At 54.3% G+C, this 8510-nt stretch overlaps 1 protein-coding gene across 1 annotated transcript in view; it reads right to left on the bottom strand.

Annotated features, from left to right (window-relative positions):
* The window catches only part of TSHZ3 (teashirt zinc finger homeobox 3), an 82671-nt gene extending 82209 nt beyond the window's left edge, over positions 1-462 (bottom strand). The window contains exon 1 of the mRNA XM_084770798.1: positions 313-462. The gene's annotated coding sequence lies outside the window, so the exon portion shown is untranslated. The remainder of the gene's footprint in view (positions 1-312) is intronic.
* Between the last annotated feature and the right edge of the window lie 8048 nt (positions 463-8510).

Consider the following 8510-nt stretch of genomic DNA (forward strand, 5'->3'; position numbering starts at 1 on the left):
CCCTCTTGGGCTCCTGGCCGCGCCCCCCACCCACGGCGTCCGCGGGTGCCAACGCGGGAACGGGGGGGGGGGGCGGGAGAAGAAACTCGGAGAGCCACCCCACCCCCGCCCATCCTCCGCCCGGGTGCGCCCCGGACAGGGGTCCACCCCAACCGATCCCGGCTTGGGGGGCAGTTCTGGACGAAGGGGATTGATTATTGATTGGGTGATCGGGGTCGCAGGATGCTCCGGGGGAGGATTCGGCCGATGCGCCCCGGGAAGGAAGAGGCCGGTAGGGCTGCGTTGGCGACAGGGTGACGCGGGCTCACTTACTCTGGTGGTGAGAGCGCGGGTGGGCTGGAATTCACGCGGGCGACCCTCGAGCGGCGGCGGCGGTGGAGCGCCAGCCAGAGCCTGAGAGGCGCGGGCGGCGGCGCATCGATGCGCTGCGGGCTCGATTGCGTCTCCCTGGGCCAGCTCTTAGGCCGAGAATGGGGCGGCCGCGGCGCAGCGGGCTCCGGGCGGGGGTGGCCTCTGGGCCCCCAGCTTTCCCGGAGCAGCACTGTGTCTAGGAGCGCCGGCTGGGGCCCTGCAACCCACGCGAGCTCCGAGGCCCACAGTCTATCCGAGGGCCGGCGCCCTGCGCCCCAGGACTAGCCGCCAGAGCGCACTGGGAGCTGCAAACCCCCGGCCTTCCTTTCTTGCTTCTTCGTCGTCGTCTTCTTCTTTTCTTCTTCTTAATATTATTTTAAACTAGTTCTTTTCTTCTCTCATCTTCGGCCCTGTCTCATTTTCAGGCGTTCTTTGTGGTTGCTTTTTCAAGTTTGTTTTTAAAAGTTCACAGCGTGCTTTCTTTTTCTTGTAGACCAGGAGACCAAGATCTCACCCTACCGGTAAGATCAAAAGTCTCTGCTCGCTCCGGGCCGGCCCGCCAGGGCTGGTTCCAGACGCTTCCCTCAGTGCAGATGTGCGGATGCTGCCCTCCGAGGCTGTAAAGCCTACCCCAGCGCCTAGGCGCGCCTGAGCGCTCTGAGTTAACCCGGCTTGGATCCGGGGTAGAGCCGAGAGCCAAAGAAGCTGATTGTGGCTGGGCTCCTGAGTTGCCGAGCTGCGTGTGTGTGTGTGTGTGTGTGTGTGTGTGTGTGTGTGTGTGTGTGTGTGTGTGTGTGTCTCGTATTCGTGGGTGGGTGCGCCTGGGGCGCCTAGTGCATGTAGCTGCAGAGGCCGAAGCGGCGTCACCTCCAGGCCGGGGAGACGCTGGCCGGGGCGCTAACGCTTCTTGCGAGCGAGGGATCGGTGAGTCGGCTGGCCCGGCCGTTGGCCTCACAATTCAGGTGGCTGCGGCGCCCCTCTGGCCTTGAGGGGGGCCGTTGCCACTGGAGGTCAGACCCAGAAGGTCCCTGGCTCAGGTTCAGAGCGCGGAGCGCCCATTTAGGCGCGCCGGCGGCGGGGACGTGCTCACAGCCCTGGGCTGGGCGCACCCGGAGTTCGCCCAAAGGATGCCTCCCTCTCCCTTTCCTTCCCTTCTCTCTCAACCTTTCGTTCCCTCGCTGCCTCCCCCTCCCCGTGCCGAGGCCTAAGCGCCAGTCCCCTGTCGCCTGCCCGCACCCCTACACGCCAGTGCCCAGCTTTCCCTGCTCAGGCGCCGCGCACTGTGTGATCCGCCCTAACATCTGTCCGTCCAACCATTGGCGCATCCATCAGTGTCAATGGGCTGCACATTGCAGCGACAGCCTGTCACGCACAACGCGGGCTGTGCGGAGTGCACACTGCGACCACACTGCCTTGCCCGGTGGGGAATCTCACACTCGGCCGGCTTGGCACTGCCTAGATTCCTGATTTCTCCTGAGTTCTTTTAGCTACGTGCGCCCGTTCACCCTTAATTTGGGGAGCCCAGCATGTGCATAGTTTTTCAGATGGTTCTACGGATGGAACATCAGAAAGTGGGCAAGGTCAACCCAGTCCTTCTATTTCACTAGGGTTTATCTTGCCTTTTGCTGTAAGGCTGGATGTAAGGCGAGTTCCTCAAATTAGCACCCAGCACAAAATCGATCCTGAAGGCCCCCTGAAATTGGGGGGGGGGGCTTAACTCCTTCAACCTGGGCTAAGTGCTAGGTTGTGGAGCTTACCCCTTGGCACCCAGCAAGATTTCAAGAAAATAGAAACAGAAAGAAAAACAAAAAACAAAACTTTGCATAGCCGGGGGACGGACTGAGTGCTGCTGTTTCCCAGGGCCTGACGGGGAGAAAAGTCAACTGATGGACTCTCAGTGAAAACGGAGGGCTCTGTTTAAGGAGAAATGGCGTCTGGGTAGTAGTAACTCTGTAATTCATGTGTCATTACAGAAAAAGAAAAAAAAAAGGTAGGGCCATGTGTTTGAGAAGCCAGAGCGTGCTTGTACATAGTTCTTGCTGCCTGGGCTGCAATTCCGAGTTTTTCCTATTGTATTTCCCGGCTTCCCGCTCCCTCTGCAACTACCCAGATGGCAAACACTAATGCACAGGTGTCCCCGATGATGAGTCTGGCCCTCCCCAAGGCCTTTCTTTGCTCTAAGAACCTCTCGGGGGAAGGGTATGTTCCTGGCCCTGCTCTAACATTGGAATGAAGTCCACCCGGCGTTTGACCTGACTTTATTATTGTAAACATTTCTGTTGACTGGTCCTGCCGGCAAGGAAACCCTTTCTGCAGTTCACATCATGGTTAGGGAATTCCAAGGGGGGGAAGGAGCCACGTTCGGACGAGTGCTAAGGTTTGCTGGGTTCTGGAAAAGGCCAGAGAAGGGTTGCTTAGGCAAGCTTAGGCAAGGAGCCTGTGCTGCAGGGTGTGGGCTCTCGGCTCCCGCTCTGCTCACCGCGGTCCAGTTGTTTTCACACTCTTCTAGAGGGCAGGAAAGCCCCAGCGGGGTAGAGAAGATGGTATTCTGTAAAAGATATATTATGTAGAAATCGTTCACCCTACTCTTCATAGAGACACGGTTATCTTTTCAAAGCAACCGGAGACATCAGTGTCTGGGCATGAACCTAGTAACTTCTGATCCACTTTGAACTGTGCTGAGTAGTAGTCAAATACCTTTGGGAGGTGCCGCGTTTAGGGGTCAGGAATGATTTCTTAAGCCCTTAAACATAGAAGGAGGGAGAAATGAGCTGAACACCAAAAGCCCATTGGGGAAACTGGACTGGTGGTCATATTATCAGCCCCTTACATCCCCAGGAGCCAAACAGGCCACCCTGGCCAGCACCACCACCATCCCACCATCCCAAGACTGCATATAAGACGCAGGCCAAACCCTGGTCCACTGTCTCCAATGTGCACAAGACAGAGAGAGAGAGAGAGAGAGAGAGAGAGAGAGAGAGAGAGAGAGAGAGAGAGAGAGGTGTCTAGGTCAAGGGTTAGCCAGCCTTCCCAGCTTTTCCAATTTGGGGCACTACATTTCCATGCCTGGGACCTTTCCCCATAGGTTTCACCCACTCTGGCTACCCTGCGCCCAGCGAGGGTGGGGTCCGTCCATTACTGTAGACAGGGAAGCTCTGAACAGTGTTTATAGGAGCAAGGTGTCGACTCCCACACTGGGTACAGTTATATGATGGAAATGGATATACAATATATGAAGTAAACCAGTGGCTCTGGCCACTGCCTGGAAGCATCCCAGTTTTTTTGTGTGTGTTGTAGGTGACCACTGAGGGCTGTTAGGTATCTGAGAGCCCTCCTGCTCCTAGGCAGGCTGGCACGGGTCTCTAGCTGAGTGTCCACCAAGAGAAAAGGGGGTGTCCTGAATGCCATCATACCTGGACACAGAGCTAAGGCTGGCTGGTGATGCCCAGACACGTGGGGGCTTAACCTGTGACCTCAGACAGGGGCACCTGCTGGGTCCATGAAAGTCTCATCTTGAAGGACAAGGACTCTGGGAACCTCTGGTGATGGCCAGGGTTTCTGGAAGCCACTCAGGGGTTGACCCTGACGGTGGGGGGGGGGGCTCCCAGCACTAGGTCCTCTCTAGCCTGAAGTGGTCGGGAAGCCTTCCCCCCCCCTCACTTTTTAGAGTTGGACAGTGATGGGGAAATGCCATGGGTTGGGAGACTCCTACTGCTTGCACTCCTCTACCTGCAATTGGGCTTTGGTCCCCGCCGGAGCAGAAGCATAGGGACTGAGCAAGGCCCTCTGCAGGTGGCAAATTGTTTGCTAAACGTGCTCTTACCTAGTAACCGGAGTCTGACAATTACCCCCACCCCATCCCCTTTTTTTTTTTTCTGGTAGCATTGTTTTAAGAAACCAGACATTCTGCTTGTAAATTCTCCCAAGGACTTTTTACAGTTTGCATGTGAAATAAACCTTTGAAAACCAGGGCAGTATATTGGGTATATTAACCTCCACTTCTCTCGGGGATCCGGAAAGCTGCATGAGGTGCACACGGAGTGTGAGTCTAGGGGAGACTATGAGACTAGGGAGACATCTTGGAAGAAAAGGAAGTGAGTGGTTTTAGGCACCGTCAGAAGTTATTTGGAAGCACCTTCCAAATCTGACACAGGTACCCACAGCCGCAGGTGCAAGGCGCGCAACTCCCATCCCGCACTCCCTCCTGGTCTGGGCATTCTGTCTGCAAATTCCTACAGTCTTGGGACCCAGAGGGAAAGGCTCAACTTTGCCTGCGTGGCCAAAAAGCGAGTCAGCTGAACTCCTTGACATCACAAGGGCTGATGGGCTTCCTTCCGTGGTAGCCTTGACGAGAGGGGTCAGTCTGGATTCGGATGCGGATGTGGACGGATGGGGATGGGGCGAGTTGGAAGCCAGTTGACCAGATTAGGGAGGACTTTGGTTACAAATCCCAGGGGTGTAGCTTGCCCACTCCAAGAAAGCCGGGTGCCCGCAGCTTTTTTTTCCTTCCTGTTGCTTCATCCCCCCGACTCCCCATCCTAGGTTCCCAGGCAGTTATAAAAAGCATTTCAAAGAAAAGCACCACAAAACAACAACAATAAAAACAAAAACAAAAACCAAACCTAACTTAGTAGAGGGAAAAGACGGTCAGGGATGGGTTGGGGTCTGGGCGGAAGCCGAGCAGCTTCATTACCCACTGTGCCAGTCTTGGATGTCCCTTCTTCCCTCCCTAACCCTGTTTTTAAATATCTCCTTTTTCTTCCGGAATGCTTTTTTATTCGTTTACTGAAGTTTCAGAGAACTTTTTGGAGATCGAAGATGAGAGAGAGAGAGAGAGAGAGAGAGAGAGAGAGAGAGAGAGTGAGTCAGTCTTTGTATTTTGAACTAAACAGAACAGATCCACTTTAAACCCGTCTGAGGAGCACAATTACCAGAGAAATACCCTTTGGTCAGCTCCCACCTGCGGCCTTGGGTTCTAAAGGATAATTTCCAGAATCCCCTCTATGTCATTACATGTCCCCTCACCCCCATCCCCTGCCTCCAGCTCCACTGGGTGAAATAGATTTACAGAAACTATTTGGACATTAAAAAAAAAAAAACAAAGCAAAACCTATGTTGGAGACAGCTAGCTGTTGCCAGCCACTGTGGGACTCATCCCTGGTACTGATGCAAATGCAGAGATGCCCACTTACTCCCGCGCGGTGGCGGGAGCAAGGCTCAGAGACGTTGGTGATCTGATTCTGGTCTGAACCCGCTCTTTGGGAAAAAAAAGTGGGGGGGGGGGATGAGGTCCCGCAGTCAAAACACGGGGTCATTGAGAACCAAACAGCCGGGCTTCCTTAGCAGATGACCTCTCCGTTAATTGGCCAGGGAACTTACCAGACCAGGAAGAATCTCACTCCCTTTTTCCTCTGCCCACGTTGCTCCTCTTTTCTGCCCAACTTGTGGTGAGGATGTTCCCACTTCCCAAACGGGAAGCCCAAACATAGCACTAAATAGAGGCAGGTAGAGAGGAGCAAGAGACTCTATTCTTTTCTCCTTTATGGGTCTTGAAACTTGATAAATATTACTTGTATTTGGACAATAGGGCTGGCAGAGGGGCCAGAGGGTCAAATTATGTAATATTCAAGTGGTGGTTGTCTGGCCCCAGGGGCTCTTCTGTCTCGGAAGATCTAAACATCTCCGCACACACCCTGCACAGAATCGCTCACTAAATTTTGTGTTTGCTGTAGCCTGTCTTTTGTCTCTTGAGTTTTCCTCCTCCTTTCTTTCCCCCTTTTCTGTTTTTCTAGTCTGTTCTCTCTTTCAGAGAGTCCCTCCTTGGCCACCGTAAGAATTCTTGGGGTATTCTTTTAGGATCTATGAGGGGTTTTTTTTCTCCCCAAGTCAAAGCATAGCTGTCACCATCCTGTGTATCAGTTCCGGAATTAACCGTTTGTAGCTTTGGGGGTTGGAGTGGGGGGCGGGGTGACAGGAAAAGGTCAGACACTGGTCGACACCTGGTATAAAATAAAAGAACATGTTAAGAAGTTTCAAAGCTGCCAATAAAACCCTTTAAGTGGCTCGTGATGCACTGCCTGAAGTTGCTGCGGTGGCATTGGTAAATGACTCTAATGCCCAAAGAAAAACATTACAAATGCCGCTGTCTGCGCCACCAATCGGGCGCCGCTCTCCAGCGCGGGCGGTGGCTCCTCTCTGGCGCGGAGGGCACCCGCATTTGCATGATAAATTGACCAGACTGGCGGCAGCCAATGAAATATTCAAATTAGGCACGCGGGGGTAGGGTGGGGGTTTGTGGTGAAGTCCCTGGGGCTCCCCCTTTGAGCTGGGAGCCTAAGTCCGCTTTGCCACCTCTCCCTTAGCGCCCTCCAGAGGCGGGACAAAGCGTGGCTCTTTGGGGGGGGGGACAGGAGGGTGGGAGGGCTTGGGGGAAGGAAGGTGGCGCTCTACAGGTGCTCTTGGATTCAGGAAGGCTTTGGGGATGGGCTGGCCGAGTAGATTAGGAAGGTTTTAGAGCCTTTATCCATCTTGTATTTAAATCAATAGGGTTGCAGAAGCAGGTGAGACTCTGTAAGGGTCTAGGCGACCTTTTCTATTAGTATGTTTGCCTGGTTGGCCCTAGGCTCGTTCTCAGACCCACTGCGGACTTCCTAATACCAAAAATCCTGGAGCAGATACGCCTAACCACCATACCGACATGCCAGGCAGGGAGCCCAGCTTCGAGCTGTGTTAAGACTCTCCCCTTGTCTTGCCAGGCCTGGGAAGCCAGCTGTGGCCTGGCTACCGAAGCTTTGCTCCCAGAAATGGCGAGACAGGTTTTCTGCTCAGATGCTGCCAGGAGACTCACCAGGCGGAGCTCACCTGCTCAGGGACACTGAGGAGAAAGCACCCAGGCTCAAGGAAGCTGCTGTGGGCGTGTGCAAAAGAGACCTTGTAAATTGTTAGTCAGCGAGTAGAAGCCTAGCAGTGGGGTGTCTCAGGAAATATAAAGGGAACTAACTGTTAAGTGTGGGGGGGGTGTCCCCCCCATCCTTGGTGGCTAAGGGGAGCTCGGGAGACCTGGCTCAGTACAGACTACCGCATGCGGGCAATCTCTTCAGTGTCATCCAGCCCTGTGCCAGCCAGTCTTAACCTGTTTCTGTGCTCTGCTGTACAGTGACCCAGCACACTCTCTCCCCTCTCTTACCACAGGGCTTAGGGCCCTCCTAGTGGCCCTAGTCACTTTAGTCCCCAGCCCTTTCCCTGGTAGGCAAGGGTCTTTAAGGGGTGCCATGAGTCCCCTCTATGCACTTCTCCATTACAGTTGTCTCCCGGGCTGTAATCCTAACACCCCAAAAACTAAGGTAGGAAGACTGAGGGTTGGGGCTAATCCGGGGGCCATAGGCTAACCTGAGGAAAAGTAGTAGTTACCACTACAGAGTTTGGGAGAGAGTTAATTTTGATTTGGGAATCACCTGGCAGCTTTTGTCTCCACCTTCAAAGTACGCTTGGCCGTCAAGAGGGGATGAAGGCGCAAGCGTCCCTGTTGTCCAGGGTTTTAAGGGGTGTTGGCTAAAGAGTAGAGGCTCTTGGCCTGGTGGGAATGCAAAAGATTAAACAGCTGGAAGCAAAGATGGGGCCAAGCATAAAAAGGCGTGTTCAGCCGGGCGGTGGTGGCGCATGCCTTTAATCCCAGCACTTGGGAGGCAGAGGCAGTCAGATCACTGTGAGTTCGAGGCCAGCCTGGTCTACAAAGCGAGTCCAGGACAGCCAAGGCTACACAGAGAAACCCTGTCTCAAGAAAAAAAAAAAAGCATGTTCTCTTACAGTTGGCTGTGTGCTTGGACGTAGAGTTCCCGCAAGGAAAGGCCTGGGAAGAGAGCATGCCTGTAGCTGGCAGGCTGGGTCAATTTTGCCTCTATCTCAGGAAGACCTTCCTCGGCCATCACCTCTAGGCCAGGGAGGACGAGGCTTGTCAGTGGGTCCCAGTCACCCTCCCGCACTGCAGCGTGTCACACAGCACAGTCCCTCCCATAAATGTAAGCAGCTAAGTGGGAAGGCAGGAACAGAGCGGGTGGCTCTCCAGCCCAGCCCTGAGCCTTACCTCCTCCTGAACCGTTTACAACAAACAAACCACTCACTCAGTGCCTCTTAGAAGGTGGCATGCACACTGATCTGCA

Source organism: Acomys minous, assembly GCF_964271855.1.
Source record: "Acomys minous genome assembly, chromosome: 20".
In the NCBI taxonomy this organism is placed as follows: Eukaryota; Metazoa; Chordata; class Mammalia; order Rodentia; family Muridae; genus Acomys; species Acomys minous.